Genomic DNA, 16,393 nt, shown 5'->3' with positions numbered 1-16,393 from the left:
TCACTTCTCTTCTGCTGTCGTTGCTGTTTCTATGGGAGGCGGGACGCTTAAAAATACCCGTCGGTGAGATGCATACGTCCCCGTTGTAATCATAAAAATAAACAAAGACATTGTAAACTGTGACGCATAACATTAAATGATTACTTTGTCTTATTTTTTATTTTATTTTTTTGTCACGAGGCAGTGAAAGTCAGGTGGTTATGCCGAAATAACCGCATTTTGTCTCCTTGCTTTGTCCAGCTTTCATCGCTTATCCGTTAATTCTTCACTCGAGCATCTGAGCTACCATCTGCTACCTGTCCAGCTTTGAAGAACAGTCTTCTTCTCTCAGATGACAAGTCGGTAGGAGTTTTGGACCGGAGCTCTGTCGAGATGCCCACGAAGAAGATGAAGCCAAGAGACGCCACAAACATCTCCAGCTCCATCGAGTCTGAGGACATCAGTCTGGAGACGCAATCCCCACCGAGGACATCTCTTCTTCGGAGGAGAAGGATGGAGCAGGGAAGGTGACAAAACAGCTCCTGGAAAGAAAAGAGCTGCTTCATAACCTCCAAAAACTGAAGATAGAGCTGTCACAGAAAAATCTGCTCATCAACAACCTCAAAGTGGACCACCTTACCAAGGTAAGTTAATGGTTGGTGAATACAAAACTGGTCTTTACATTAGACTGAAAGCAGTTTTTCAAGTAATGAACTCAGCTGTATTTGTTCACCCATAAGTGTTTTGCACATTCACTTGTAGACAGAAGAGCTGGAGGAAAGGCTGAACGATGCTCTCCACCAGAAACAGGTGCTTGCTCTGCATCTGGACACTCAGCTCAAACTACAGCAGGATGAAAACAGGTTCATTTACACACAGTTTGACTGAGAAAAAGATGTAGCCTACAATCTGTCAGTGGTCAGTTTGGTATTGGTTGATAAATGTGCCTTTTTTCATTTAAGTGGTTTAATAAAATTTTTATTTTAATTTTTTATTGGTCTGTTAAAACAGGCCAGGAATGTTAAGCTAATAAAAAGTTATCCATTTCGATTCATGTAAATGAAACCAAACATAAATGATTATAATAATTAAATTGAACACTTGAAGCTTTAGACAAAATACAAAATAAAAAGTACTTTGCACACTTTGCAATGCATAGTTGTTTTATGCTTTGATACATCATATTTAATAAATCAGGCTTAATTATGTCTCATATAGTATGATAAGTTAAGAAACATCTCACTTTTATTCAGAGGCAAAATATACTATTTGGTGCAGATAGTATAAATAAATAATAAGATTGATAGCTCGTTATGTAAATCAATGAGATCTTTATAACAAAATAACATATTACTTATATATAAATGCATATACATAATAGCTGTAATAATAACTCTGAATCTCCAAAAGAAATGTCATAGTAAGATGATATTTAAATGCTTAGTTTCACGATCAAAGCTCTGTTATTTTTATAGTGGATGCAAAACATATAATGCAATGCAGTACAATTATGATTGAGAGATGAACAAATAAACTTTTCTCAAGAGCCTGATATAACATTTTTGATACTCACATTTTAATACAGTTTTTCTGAAAATGCTTAAATCAAGTTGTTGCAGCAGACCAGAAAAATATTTTGAAATATCTTGAAATATAAAATATATTCTTTCTTTGAAAAAAGCAAAAAGGCAGCAAGACCTTTTACATGCTAAAAAAGTATGAACAACACAAGGCATGTAGTAGATTTTGAACAACAGGTCTTTCAGCAAAGGTTTGATCATCTTGGTCATATAGAGGCCTTAGAGATTCATACGTTAAATATGATACATGATAAAAATATGAAAGGCTTTATAGGGTTGAATGTGGCTTCTGCTTATGCAGGAAGCAGCAATCCTTGAGGAAGCAGGAAATGGACACCATCATGCTCAGATAGAAGCAGCTGGAAGAGACAAACCGTCAGCTTTGTGACCAAGCAGGTGATCTCTGCAGGAGCCTGAGGGACCTGGAGCTGTCTCAGGAGAGGTACACTGAGCTGAAGGACCTGTCTGAGGACAAACTCACCATCCCTGAATATGTGGTGGCAAGCACTGAATCATCAGCTGGAGTTGGGAATGAAGATTTTGTGTGTGTGTGTGTGCTCTTGTTTTTGTGACCTATCAGGACACAACTGTGTATAATGACATGGGTATGACACCGGTATTACAAGGAGAGGGTGACTTATGAGGACATAATTTCAAAACGCTTATTAATCATACAGAATTCGTTTTTTTTTTTTTGAGAAAGTAAAAATGCACAAAGTTTCCTGTGAGGGTTAGGGTTAGGTGTAGGGTTGGTGTAGGGCCATAGAATATACAGTTTGTACAGTATAAAAACCATTGCGTCAATGGGATGTCCCCACTTTTCACAAAAACAAACGTGTGTGTGTGTGTACATATGTGTTTCCCCCCCCATATAAATTCGATTTTACGAGGTTGTGAACCCTCTGAGAGCTCTTGTGACTGAGCTGCAAGCGAAAAAGACTTACCTGAACGAGGATCTGGACAGTCATCGTAACCAAAGTAGATCACTAATGGAGGTGTGAAAAATGTTTCTTCTCTTTTTGGATTCTATTTTTACTACCGTCTTTGAATGAAGAATGAAGTATATATATATATATATATATATATATATATATATATATATATATATATATATATATATATATATATATATATATATATATATATATATATATAATTTTTCTCCCTTAAATGTATGTTATACATTTATTTGAACAGTTAATTTCAGTTCATCTATATGTTTAATCTCTTCTAATGTTTTGATCTCGTAAGATTTCATCAAAATGTGGACGTTCTGATGAAAACATCAGACTTCTCTCTGGTGACACTTGTAGCATTTAGTCCAATTTAATAGCTTAAGCAGTTTTGTGTTGCGAGATGGCAACTGTTTTGATTGATTATGAAAAAGAATTAGGAAAAAATGCAGGTCTAGGCACTCAGTAGGATGCAAAAGTTAGATACCAGCGGCGCTCCAGTTCCCTTTTGTTCTGTTTTGATTGATCTAGTTTGCGCTGGAATAAATCCCGAATCAAGTATTCCAGACAAGGATCATGTGACACTAAAGTCTGGAGTTCTGAAAATTCATCTTTACCAAAGGAATCAATTACAATTTGAAATTGTAAACACTTATTTTAAATTGTAATAAAATTTCACATTAGTACTGATTTCACCGTGTTTGATAAAATAAATGCAGCCTTTGTGAGCTTAAGAGACTTTTCAAAATCATTTAGAAAATCTTACAGCCATCATTAGTTTAGTCGCCATAATGCTGTGGTAGTGTGTTCATATATATACAAATATATCCTGTCTTATTGAGTCCACAGAGAGAGAGATGGCTATGAAACAGAGTTGAGAGAGTTAAGGAAGAAGTTGGAAATGCTGGACCTCACACACACAGCCCTGATAAAAGAGAGGAATCACCTAAATGAGGAGGTAAAGTGTTCTTAAGATTACTGACAGATCAGCATATCCATTAGGCCACTTATTTAGTTGACTTATTGGGCCTTGTTTAAATGATCAACATCTGAGATGACAGTTAATGATAAATAGTGTTTCCGTTTATTTTCTTTTTAAATTATGAGTTTAGAGAGCAAGGTACAATTCCTCTATATATTCGAAAATATGTTTGAAGTGTATTATCGAATGACAAGGATAACAGTACATTTTATATCTGGCAAGTCATTACAGTTTGACAGTTGTGCTGTTTACATCCCTCCACTAGAGATCACTATAAGACAGAGAATGAAAACAAACTGCGTGATGGACTGGAGCGCATTCGAAGGAAGACCAGTCATGAAATCGAGAGCCTGCAGAGATCTTCTAAAGAGATGTATGAGAGAGAGAACAGGTGAGATCATGCCTTAACGTCTCTGACTGGACCAGGACAGATCCTTTAAAAAATCTTTGAAAACACACACTCACACACATACACACGACTTTCCTACAAAAAACCTGGGGATGTAAAGGAGTTTAAAGATTGTGATTTCCAGTCATGGAAGTCTCATTAAAAAAAAATCTTAGAACATCATAGAAATTACAGTAGGAAATATTTATATTTCTTTATTTCTTTATTTAAAGCACAAAAGTGAAATTCCACCAGTGAAACTATGGAATATTATACAGAAACAGTTAGCAGTGGAATGCTGGGGTTTGCTTGTTTGTATTGTATTACATGTAATAATACAGATTATGAATGATCATTATTTATATTGTGTCAAGGCTTTAAAGCACATTTAATTTAAACCTTTGCTGCATAATGTACAGTACTGTTTTAGGAAAAGTGTTTATTATTCTTTCAGAAACCTTCGTGAATCCCGAGATAATGCTGTCATTGAGAAAGACAGGGCACTGAATACAGAAAGAGATTCCCAAGCCAAATATGACCAACTCCTAGACCATTGAGTTCATAAACACCTCTCACATATGCTTGATAATCTGTAGCTGTCTTAATTTTCTGATTGACACTTATTCAAAAAAAATCTATAACTTTCCACAAAAAAATATTAAGCAGCACAACTGTTTTCAACATTGATAATAATAAGAAATGTGTCTTGAGCAGCAAATCAGCATATTCCAATCATGTGACCCTGAAATTGTAATATTTCACACTATTTCAGTTTTTACTGTAGTTTTGATCAAATAAATGCAGCCTTGTTAACCAAAGGTGACTTCTTTCAAAAGCATCCAAAAGGTCTTTACAGACCCCAAACTTATGAACAGTAGTGTGATTGGATCATCGTTATTCCCTCCCAATGATAAAAACATTTGTTATCTGTAATAAAATGACTTAACTTGTGCACACATAAGGGATGAGCGGTGGCATGTTCTAGCCTTTGCATGCACTGCTAAATCTGTGAAAATGACCTTTCTTTAGGACTTTTTTTACTTTGCCTGTTTTTTCTTTTTCTTAGTGTCAAACATTTCAGGCTTGACTAGATTCCTCTAAGGCCATATCAAGCAATCTTTGAGTGAACTGATGATAGACGTGTCCATGTATTGTCACTGTAAGTAAAAGTGGGTGTAGTCATGTTTTCTATTAGTGTGATGTCTGTGTACAATAATCAACAAAGACATATTTTAACCTGTTACTGCCTCAAGAAAAAGATTTTAATTATTTTTGGAGCCTGCCTTCTTGAGGAGGAATTTGTTGTACAGTATATGTTCCCACAGTTTTAAAGCCTGTGTGACAGAGGTGCCGAAAATGCCTTTGTTAATTATTCCTTTTTGATGAAATGATGATGAATCCTTGTGTCTACACTGTCAAGATGATGGCCTGCACTTGAGGGAGAGCAGTATTGGTTCTGGACACTGGGCTTTGGTAGACGCATTAGAACAAATAGATACATTAGGCTAAAACAAGGACATGTGGCTAGTTAAGACATGACCAGAATTTGCCTTATTTTGTACTGTTGAGGTCCACTTATAATTTTATCAAGAAGTTAACGTCAAAAAAACTTCATAATTTAGAAGCAATAGGCTATGTTCTGTCCTGTTTTGACTCTCTGTTTGAAGAGGCGTGGCAGATTGTAGACTCAAACTGCAATGATTGGCTAAGAGTTTTGTATCTTTGACAGCCTGCATCCTTCATAGATAGACACTGCTGTGATTTAAGTTAAAAACATGTACATACTCAGTACATATCTGTGATAAGAGAGAAAGTAATAGTGACCACGTAATAAAAACAGTTATTCTCACTTGTGTGGTGCGACATTACATTCAGACCCAATATAGTCGACTAGCATCGTCGATTTATTCTTTCTGAAAATCTTGTGTGCTTTATTTGTAGACAAATCCACGGTAAAATGAAGTGAACAAAGGACCAATTTCTTACTGACACGGTCTGGAGCATCATTAAAATAAAGTTCATCCACTCTCTCCTAATGTTTGGTTGCAGGAGGAAGGCAATGCAAAGACTGTTTTTTCACAACTTGGCACTGCATCTTCTTGTCTTCGGAGTCATCTTTATCGTTTGGTTTCTGCGCAGACCTGCATTTGACTTTCTTGTTATTTACACTATGTGAATCGGTGGGTGGGGCTAAACAGGCAGTGATGTCCAAGTAGGCGTTGACCTTCTTCTGCCGGAGGCGGGGTTTAACCACACTATTATGTCATAAAGTGGCACATTCCACAATCTGTCGTTTTGGCAGATTGGCTTCAAAATAAGCTGTTTTGAGTGCTGAAACTTCCAGGATGTTTTTATAGTACAATGACCTCTTATATGTCGAAGAAATTTTGATTTCTCAGTTTATGACCACTTTAAAGAAAATAATCGGTGAGTCGCCAAAGCTCAGTGAAGACTCACAGACAGGCTAATTTAGTATTTGAGCTCTGGTTTTAAACAGCCTTGGTAAATGTCAGGAGTGAGAAAACATGCTAAACTGGCTAGAAAAGAAAACAGACTGGTATTTCTATTTTGATACGCTCTACTGGTGCGTGTCTTTAGCCAAAACATAGAATGTTGAAGCACTTGCTTGAAAAATTACATGCTTGAAATTTAAACCTAGTGTAAGCGCAGCATTATAAACTACCGTTAAAAAGTTTGGGGTCTGTAATGTTTGTTAATGCTTTTGAAAGAAGTATCTTATGCTCAGCAAGACAGCATTTATTTGATCAGAAATACAGTCATGCAGTAATAATATTGTGAATTCCTTTGCTGAAAAGCTGAATTTTCAGCAGCCATTACTCCAGTCTTCAGTCTCATTATTCAGAAATTATACCAAGAGGTCCAGTTTCCATGTTCCAATGTAGGTCTGGACAACACATTTGCAATAGAAAATATCCTTATCAATCAAAATAGTCATTAAAGATGAGAACTTTGAGCCCTGAGAGACAAAGCGGTGGTGTTTTTGTTTTGTGAAAAAAATGATATTATAAAGTTTTATTATATTTCATTATTATATTTTTTAATTATATTTTATTATATTTTTTTATTTATATTTCAAAAAAACTTATGTTGAAAAAACAATTTACACACCAGTTTTATCTGACAGGTCGGAGTCATATTTGTTTGACGGAAAAAATATTGTAATTTTCTGCATTCTCATTTCCTGCAGTTTTTGAGTGAAAGTAGCATAAATTGCTGCTCACCATGTTTCTGCTACTATCGTTACAATAACAGTGTCATCTGCAGCTCTTAATGCGGTGCTTTATGTCATTTGTTGAAAAAAGCAGAAAAGACTGTCTCTAGATACAAAAAAAACTAACAAAATGCTACCGCTGTCATTACGTCTCATGGTCTGATTGAAATTAATCTGGGCTCCAGAACCACACTGCAGTCCGCTATTTGAGGAACCCCTGTACTATTCTTATTATTATCAGTGTTGAAAACCGTTGCCATGCTTAATATTATTGTGGAAACCATGATCCTTTTTTTCCCTTTTTCTTTAAATAGAAAGTTCAAAAGAACAGCATTTACTTGAAAAGGAAATTTTGGTGAACATGTACAAGTCTTTGTCACTTTCTTTCTTTCAAAGACAAAAAAAAAAAATCTTACTCACCCCAAACATTTAAACAGCAGTCTAAATCTAAGCTGAACTGAATTATTAATAATAAATTATAATATTAATATAAATTATAATAATAATTTTAAACAGAATACGTCATTTGTAAAAACAAGCATTGTGGAATGACACATCCTCATACGCTGTGATGTAGAATTTAATATTTCTTTCTGAAAACTGGTTACTTAAAAAGTGGTTAACTTTTCTTGGTAAGCAGTTCAATATCATTTATTATATTATAGATTTTGCCATGAAAATGACCATGAAAGATGGCATAGCCTTCAATCATAGCTGAGCAAACAATATTTATATTGCTATTTAAATATAGGAAATATGCTGCACATAAAATGGCTTGTTTAAATCAAGCTTGCATTACTCAAATAAAAATTTACTAAATATTTGAAAAAGTGAGCTAATGGGCACAGTTCGGCAAAATGGCAATGAATCTTATGATTCATTAAATTACTTTTTCCTTACTTTCCTGCCACTTTTCTTTTTTGCTGCTCTCTCTCTTTCCTCTCTTTCTGTGTTGTTGTCTCTAAACTTTAAGATGTGTCGTTTATTTATTTATTTCTTAAACGAGGTAGCTGATAGGGGTGTCTAGCAGTGCAGGTTGTTGCGCCTCCTCTTTCTCCTGAGCGGTCAGCCCTTATTTGCCCATGTGAGAGGCTTACGGTGTCACTGAGCTCCAGCCACATGCCTTTCATACCAGCAGATACTCTACACACAGTTGTTGGGCATACCCCACGTTTTTCAGCCCCGGGGAACGGATTGCTCGCATTCACAGAGAAGCTTGACCGAGGGCAAAAACGACAGATGCTCCTTTACCCTGTTCTTGAGATGCCGAGTCTACGGCCCGTGAACATGTTGTGCAGTGATTTTATTCTGGGCTTACAAATTTAAGTGGGGGAAGGGAGAATAGAGATGAGAGTTGCATTGCATTGCGTCATGCCAAGAAGTGGAATGAAGCTGAATACATTTTTTTGCAGTTGTGTCAAATGTACTTGCAGGTGTGCTTCCAAGATGACATGCCTGTATAGCAAAGTTAACATAATAAACAACATACAGCTTCTAATAGCTTCCTCGCCCTTACTATTTTTCCCTGAATTTATATGTAAAGTCTAATATACTTTAAGCCAATAAATAGCTTAACAATATCCATTCTTAATCCATAATGTATGATGGGAGTTGCCCAATTATGTTCAATTTGTCACAATTATTTCTATAGGTGTTGGTCTCCACTTTGATGACTTATCCTTTGTATTCTTCACAAAACTGCCTGCATTTGACTGGATGTTAGTGAAAACGCACAAAGGAAAAATCTTGACCTGCCAGTTTACCTCCAACGTAGGTGTGGTCACGGTTTCAACCAAAACCCCCGGAGCACTCCGACATTCAGTAAAAGTTGTTTAATCCTTCAGAGACCTGGCTATAAATGTAGGAAGACACAAACCGATACTCAATCTGTTCGGGCATGTTGAGATTTGGGGTTTCAAGAAGACCGTGACTTTCTGCCCTAGGAAATACACGTAGCACGTCAGAGGATGCCGCGTCTAAGCTTGTCAGTCACTCTCATTTAGCAATCGCAGCCCAGATTATACACATTACATGTTTTTGTATAATACTGGTATACTATTTCAAATGATTTCTGTTCTTTTATGGGAAGTCGTGGCCTAATGGTTAGAGGGTTGGACTCCCAATCGAAGGGTTGTGGGTTCTAGTCTCGGGCCGGACGGAATTGTGGGTGGGGGGAGTGCATGTACAGTTCTCTCTCCACCCTCAATACCACGACTTAGGTGCCCTTGAGCAAGGCATCGAACCCCCAACTGCTCCCCGGGCGCCGCAGCATAAATGGCTTCCCACTGCTCCGGGTGTGTGCTCACAGTGTGTGTGTGTGTTCACTGCTCTGTGTGTGTGCATTTCGGATGGGTTAAATGCAGAGCACAAATTCTGAGTATGGGTCACCATACTTGGCTGAATGTCACTTTACTTCACTTCACTTTTGAACAGTCTATTTGTGTAAGAATCCTGAAAAAAAAATCTTCCACAAACATTTCAAGCAGCAAATCATCTTTTCAGCATTGATAATAATAATAATTATAACGTTGATAAATGACCTTTATAAAATGATTAAGCAGCGTAACTGTCTGTCATCATCTTTGATGATGATGATAATAATAATAATAAGTGTTTCTTGAGCAGCAAATCAGTTTTCGAATGATTTCTGAAGGATCATAGTGACACTAAAGACAGGAGCAATGGCTGCTGGAAATTAAGCTTTGTTATAACAGATGCTTGTTTTTCATTTAGATTTTTTTTTAGAAAAACTGCATGGTATCTGTTTTGCAGAGTCGTTGTTCTTTCTGTTTCCACCGATGGCTAGTGTGCAGAATGAGTGAACGCAGATGCACCTGTATTTGTGTTTTTGTCCAGGTTCAGGCAGTTCCAGCTGAGTTCGGACAGCAGGGTGTGAACTGCTTAACCAGGTGAAGCTGAAAAAGTTTGAGTTGGAGCGTTCCCAGATGGTCCAGGAGGAGACGGCCAGGAACCTCAGCCTTTGTCAAATTGAGTGTGAGAAACACCAGAAAAAAAACTGGAGGCAAGGCACTTTAAAATAAAATCCGAATGGCAAAGATGCCATGCACATGAAACCTGTACAAAGTGATTTCATTTAGTCTCATTGCAAGTTGAAACCTGTTAATTGCTTAGCAGTTCAAGCTGTTAATACCCGAAAGGATTACTTCACCATTCTGTCATCATTTACAACAACTTCATGCCATTTCCAAGCTGCATGACTTTGACTTTTCCAAGGAACACAAAAACAGAAATATTGAATTTACTGTCCGCTCTTTATCATATAATGAAGCAAATAGGACAAGCTACTATTTCAAGATTTTTGATACATTACATTATTATTATCAGCTTTTCATGTTGCATCTATACATACGATTTGCATAAGGAAGAAAAACAAAATTAAGTTAAGCCAACATTCTTCAACATTTCTCCACCTGTGCCCCTCTGAGTAAAGAAAGTCTTTAGAATAACACGAGGGTAAGTGATGACAGAATTGTCATTTTTGGGTGATCAGTTCGTTGATCATTAACTTATGATTTAATTCTTCAAATGTCAGGTTCACATTTAAATATATATTTCTTGTAATGAGCGTCACACTCAATCTCAACTCATTTAGACATCAGACAAGGGTTCTAACCCATGCCAGCCTCATAAAACAAGGATTGTACATATTTGACAGCAGTATGAAACCTATTCGAACGTTATGTTATGACATCACCTTTATTACTCAATTTCTGTTTTTATATCTTTGTCCCTTTCTTGATTTGCTAATGCAGGTTCTAACAAAAGAGTTTTATGGGCTAAAGACATCATCTGAGAAATGCATCTCTGAATTACAAGCCCAGAATTCTGAACGGCAAGCACGACTCGAGACATACGAGCGGTTGGAAAAGGAGATGGGTGATGTTACCATGCAGGCAGCAGAGAGTAAGACCAGAGACTGATTCATTCATTTCAATTGAAGACTAAAGATAAGATAAGACCAGCACATCAGCAAGGTTGCACGCTTCAATTTAAGAGTCTGTTAGGCCAAATCTTTCTTAAATTATTACCTGAGGGTTTTATCTATGCATTTATGATTCTGTCAATTTAAGGATGTCAATGCAATGGTCCGTTTTATGACAACTCATGAAACCGTTCTGCTGCAAAAAACACATGCACGCACTGCAAAAACAGTTTACTACTATAATCAGTCTCATCATCAGGTCAACATTTAAAGCATGTTAAATACGCTGCATGTCTGTTTTGCCACAGGTTTGCATGTTCAGAATGCCATACTCAATCAGACCTGAAGACTGATTGACAAAACGGCCACAGGGCTTGTTGTTCTTATACAACCTTCTTCTAAACGTCAGTGAATATGCTGACACTGAGCTGAGGTGATGCAAAAGGGTGGCCTAGCCAGGTTTTAAAATCCCTCGGGTTAACAACTGGTTTTTAACCTCATCAAGTTAATAACAGGTTTTTAACTAATCAAATCTGCATAGATCAAACATGAGAAAGAACGCCTAGTGCAAAGAATGCAGGTTGATACTAGGTGCTTGAAAAGTACACTAAAATATAATTTAAGAACTTCCTTTTCTTTATCTTGCACATTCTTATTTGTTATTGATCATTATGTTCTTGTCCAGTTGGTTGTAAAAACTTGCCTATAGGCTTCATTCTTTCTTTTATCTGTATAAACACCACTTCAACATTCTTCACTCATGAACTTTTCTACACAGTATGTATTGTAAGAAGATAGAAAACTGTTTATGGTCGTATATTAGATATTCAGTCTCTTCTGGCCATGATTGTAGCAGGGTGGTCTAGACATGCTTGCTCTCAAACATACTTGTTCTCCTTTTTTTGTAGTGGAAAATGAAGATGAGGCAGAGAGGGTGCTGTTTTCTTATGGTTATGGTGCCAACATTCCAACAACTGCCGAGAGAAGACTGAAAGAAAGGTGAAGTCTGAGGAGGTCACTTGTCTTTGAAAACCAGAAGCTCATCTTTGTGTTTACTGACTGTTTGCATGTGTGCGTGACTCTAATCATAGGTTTCTGAATGTGTGTGTGTGTGTGAAGTGTTCACTTGGCACGCAGGGTTCTGCAGCTGGAGAAACAGAACACACTGCTCAGGAGAGAGCTGGAAAGACAGACGGCGCACAGAAGTCAGATCTCTAAAGAGGTGCTGTGTTTTCACTCTTTTGACAAGAATGCAGAAACACACACACATACACACATATAGCTCATATAGTAAAAGTTGGCAGCAAAATCATCTTTCTTTCTTTCTTTCTTTCTCTCTTTCTCTCTTTCTTTCACATGGACTCCAAAAGCAATGCTACAAAAGATGCAGAAGCAGCAGTCAATCCATCCATACATGCATCCCCCAGAGTCATGTTGTTCCAAACTCATTACACTTTTGTTTTCTTCTTATGAACAAAAAGAGAAGAAAGAAATAATAATAATAATACAAAAATTGTATACTGGGTTGGTCATTTTATGCAAGATTGAACTAAAGCCTTTAGGCTTTTAAAAAAAGAATGAAAAACCCAATAAAAGTATCAGAAATGTTCCAGTATCCATATGCCTAGTTTTCTTTGGCGTGTCTGTAGAAGAGGTAGAGAGAAGATTTAGTAATTTAGGAATCGGCTGTTTATTTTAAACAGGATGTTTTGAGTCGTTATGTTCATTTAGTTCACTAAACCGATTTGTTCATGATTATGACCATTCACAATAGCTCACTGGAAGGGAAGATTATTAGGGGCCAAGCACCGAAGGTGCGAAGGCACCTATTGTGTTTGTTGGCGTTATTATTATTCTTCTTCTTCTTCCACCCCAAGTCTATGGTAGCCCATAGAACCGATTGCGGGAAAGTTGTATAATTTGGCACACTAATAGAGGACTGTCTGAACATTAACCATAGCAAATTTGAAGTCTCTAACTCAAACTCTCTAGCGCCACCAATTGTCTAAACTTTCAAAAACTTGATGCTAATAACTCTTGAACCGTAAGCCACAAAATGAAAATTCTTTTTTCCTGTGATTCCTTGGCTCATGCCGAGTCGAATGGACACCGGAATTCAAAAATCGCAAGGCTTAGTTTTTTCGCTATCGTCAATTGTTCGTAAAACCTACTTTTTCGAACTCGTCCTAGGCCGTTGCACCGATTGTCACGAAAATTGAATCAGATAATCTTCAGACCATGCTGGCAAAAAGTTATGGAATTCAAGTTGATTTCTCAAACCGTTTCCGAATAGCTCATGAACGAATTCTTCGAAAAGCACGCAAACGTGAACGTGAGGCTATATCTCCGCAACGGTTTGGCCTATTGAGACCAATCTTGGTGGGTCTTATAACAACCATTCCCTGGGACTACCTGCAGTGTTTCGGCGCTGTGCCCCCTAGTGGTCAGGAGATATGAAAAATGCATGTTTTTGCTCATAACTTCTGAACGGTTTTGCCAAAAATCACAAAAGTGGTGTCTTTAGATTCAGTGCATCATTCCGAGTCGAATGATACCGAATTTTCCCAATTCGGCCATTTTGGGCGTCGGCCATTTTGGATTTAGTTGTAAATTGCTGTATCTTAAGAATGAAGTTCCGTATCGTTTCGCAAATAATTACAAAAATGTCCGGCTCCATGCCCTGAATGTACACAAAAAAATTGGGGGCAGCGCCACCTTGTGGTCAATAGTTATAACGATTTTTTCGAAAAATGCTAATAACTTTTGCATACATTAGCCTATTGTAACAAAGCTGATGTTGATAGATTCCTTGGGTCATGCCGAGAACACCGATACCCCATTTGTCAATTTTGGCAAAATTTCCTGTCCGCCATTTTGATTCATGTTGAAAACCTACTTTTTCGAACTCCTCCTAGACCGTTGCTCAGATTTTCACCAAATTTGATTTGGATCATCTTCAGACCATGCTGGCAAAAAGTTATGGAATTTGTGTCGATACACGTAACCGTTTTCAATTAGCGTACCAACGAATTTGCTGGAAAGATGCCAAACTGCATCTGAGGCTGTATCTCTGCAAAGGTTGGAGATATTTACACAAAACTTAATATGTGACATTGTCACATCACATTGACCACGCCACATCATTTTGGTCACAGCGCCACCTATTGGTCAAGAGTAATAAACCAATCAATAACCGCTAATTATTACATTTCCAATAATGCTAATAACTTTTGATTGCATTAGCCTATTATCATGAAACATGTCTCAAAATGTTCCTTGGGACATGCCGACAACATACATACCAATTATGTCATATTAAGCAAAATTTCCTGTCCGCCATTTTGATTCATGTTGAAAACCTTTTTTTTTAAACTCATCCTCAACCGTTTGTCTGATTTTGACCAAAATTGAATCAGATCATCTTCAGACCGTGCTGACAAAAAGTTATGGATTTCGTGTCAATAGACGAAACCGTTTTTGTACAGCGCTGCTTCAGATGTCAGGCATCTTCACAAAATGAGTCTGAGGCTATATCTCTGCAAAGCCCATTAGTGGTCTTCCAGTGACATCTAGTGGTCGTAAATGCAATTTATCATACAACACTGTCTCTTTAACCTTTATAACTGTTATATGTTGTCTTAATTTCATTCCAAAGAAGCATACGCAATTTATGTATAATTTCACAGTCTAGATAATAGTACTGCACTGATTTTAAATAACCTAGATATGGCTGACAGTAAAAGAATAGAACAGAATTACAGACACACACAAACATGAAATGTTTAAACTAGTATATTAATACTCAATAAGCATGCTTAAACCCACACACAGATGCACACATTTTGTTATATATATAGATAATTAAAATAAATGATGGGTGATAAAACCTATTGCAAGTCTTCTGTTTTTATGGGCTTCTATGTCATTTTTCAGGTTTCATTGCAATCATAATCTGGCATAATTATAAACATTAGATATATCTGTATGAATAAATTGGTAAACTTTGACTCAATGTGATCTGAAATGCTTGAACAGTAATATTAAATAATAGTAATATACATTTTTTCTAGATGAATCCCTCAACAAGCCCATAAACTGTGATGTTTTAGTCTTTAGTGAGCTCATTAGTGGTCTTCCGGTGACATCTAGTGGTTATAATTGCAATTTTTTATTCAACACTGGGTTTTGAAGCTTTATAAATATTACAGTGTTCTTTTTTACCTAATCTCTGTTAAATTTTGCATGATTGTTTAGAAAAAAGTACAGATCTAATGCATGTGTGATTATATTACCCCTTTTTTTTGCAGTTTAATGCCATTCACAACAGAAATCTTTTGTTTTTTAGGCCTGTTTAAATGTTATCTAACCAAAGGACAAAATACAACATATTTTTTCAAAGTTATTGATCTAGAGAGTCCTGAGAATATTACTGCAGTGGTTTGATCAAGACTGAACAAAAAACCAGGTGACCCAAAACATTCAAATTCGTGGACCAATTTTATGAAAAAGGCTATAACTCGGGGAACAAAATGAGATATCTTCACCAAACTCAGAACTCATATGCATGAACAAAAACTTTAGTCAAATTATTATTTTTTCCATATCTGCCACTTGGTGGCGCTACAGGATGAAAAAAAAAACTAAAATGGCTATAACTAAGCAACCGCTGATCCAATCAACTTGAAAATTGGTATGGCCCAATGTGGCATAAGTGTCTATGAGGAATTTCACTTATCTTAAAAAACATGGCCGCCATTGGCCAAACAACTTTAAGCACCTATTTGACAAGGTTAATGGAAGTCGATCGGAACAAAACTCGGTGGGCATGTTCGACTCATTGCCCTAAAGGTCTGTAAGTATTTTGAAAGAAATTGCCCACAACATTGTCACCTCCCACAGAACACAACAAAGCAATTTGATTACAGCGCCAACTATTTTCCAAAAATGATAATGCATCATTTTACTGGAGTTTTACTGGCTGTTTCAATTACACTCTTCCAATAATTGCTTTTCTTACTCGTTGCATTTGGTCTGATGCTCCATGCCATGCTTAGCTCCTCGCTGTGGAACTTTTATTAACGATTTTCAGCCATTTCAATTACAGTCATGCAATTATTAATTTCATTATTCATTGTTGCATTTGGTCTGATGCTACATATGCTTAGCTCCTGATGTTGCCGCTGGAATGCTTGGCCCCGTGATTGCTGCTTGCAGCTATATTCTTGATTTTCTGTTTCTCACACAAAAATATGATACAATATTGTGTACAGTTCTTGAAATGCTTGAAATTCTTTGCATTGCATGGGGAAAAGAAAAACAACACGCTTTTGAAACGA

The 16,393-nt window shown here is 36.7% G+C and overlaps 1 long non-coding RNA gene and 1 pseudogene across 1 annotated transcript; both read left to right on the top strand.

Annotated features, from left to right (window-relative positions):
- The first annotated feature begins 77 nt into the window (after positions 1 to 77).
- The window catches only part of LOC128021237 (progesterone-induced-blocking factor 1-like), a 28,173-nt pseudogene continuing 11,857 nt past the window's right edge, over positions 78 to 16,393 (top strand).
- On the top strand, positions 2,749 to 10,733 carry LOC128016104 (uncharacterized). The gene is made up of 3 exons (XR_008184076.1): positions 2,749 to 3,470; positions 3,760 to 3,885; positions 9,971 to 10,733. It is a non-coding gene; the product is annotated as an uncharacterized LOC128016104 (long non-coding RNA).

Source organism: Carassius gibelio, chromosome A1, assembly GCF_023724105.1.
Source record: "Carassius gibelio isolate Cgi1373 ecotype wild population from Czech Republic chromosome A1, carGib1.2-hapl.c, whole genome shotgun sequence".
NCBI classification, from domain to species: domain Eukaryota; kingdom Metazoa; phylum Chordata; class Actinopteri; order Cypriniformes; family Cyprinidae; genus Carassius; species Carassius gibelio.
Note: the sequence above shows the minus strand (reverse complement) of the source record. Positions and strands in the feature narration are given on the sequence as shown.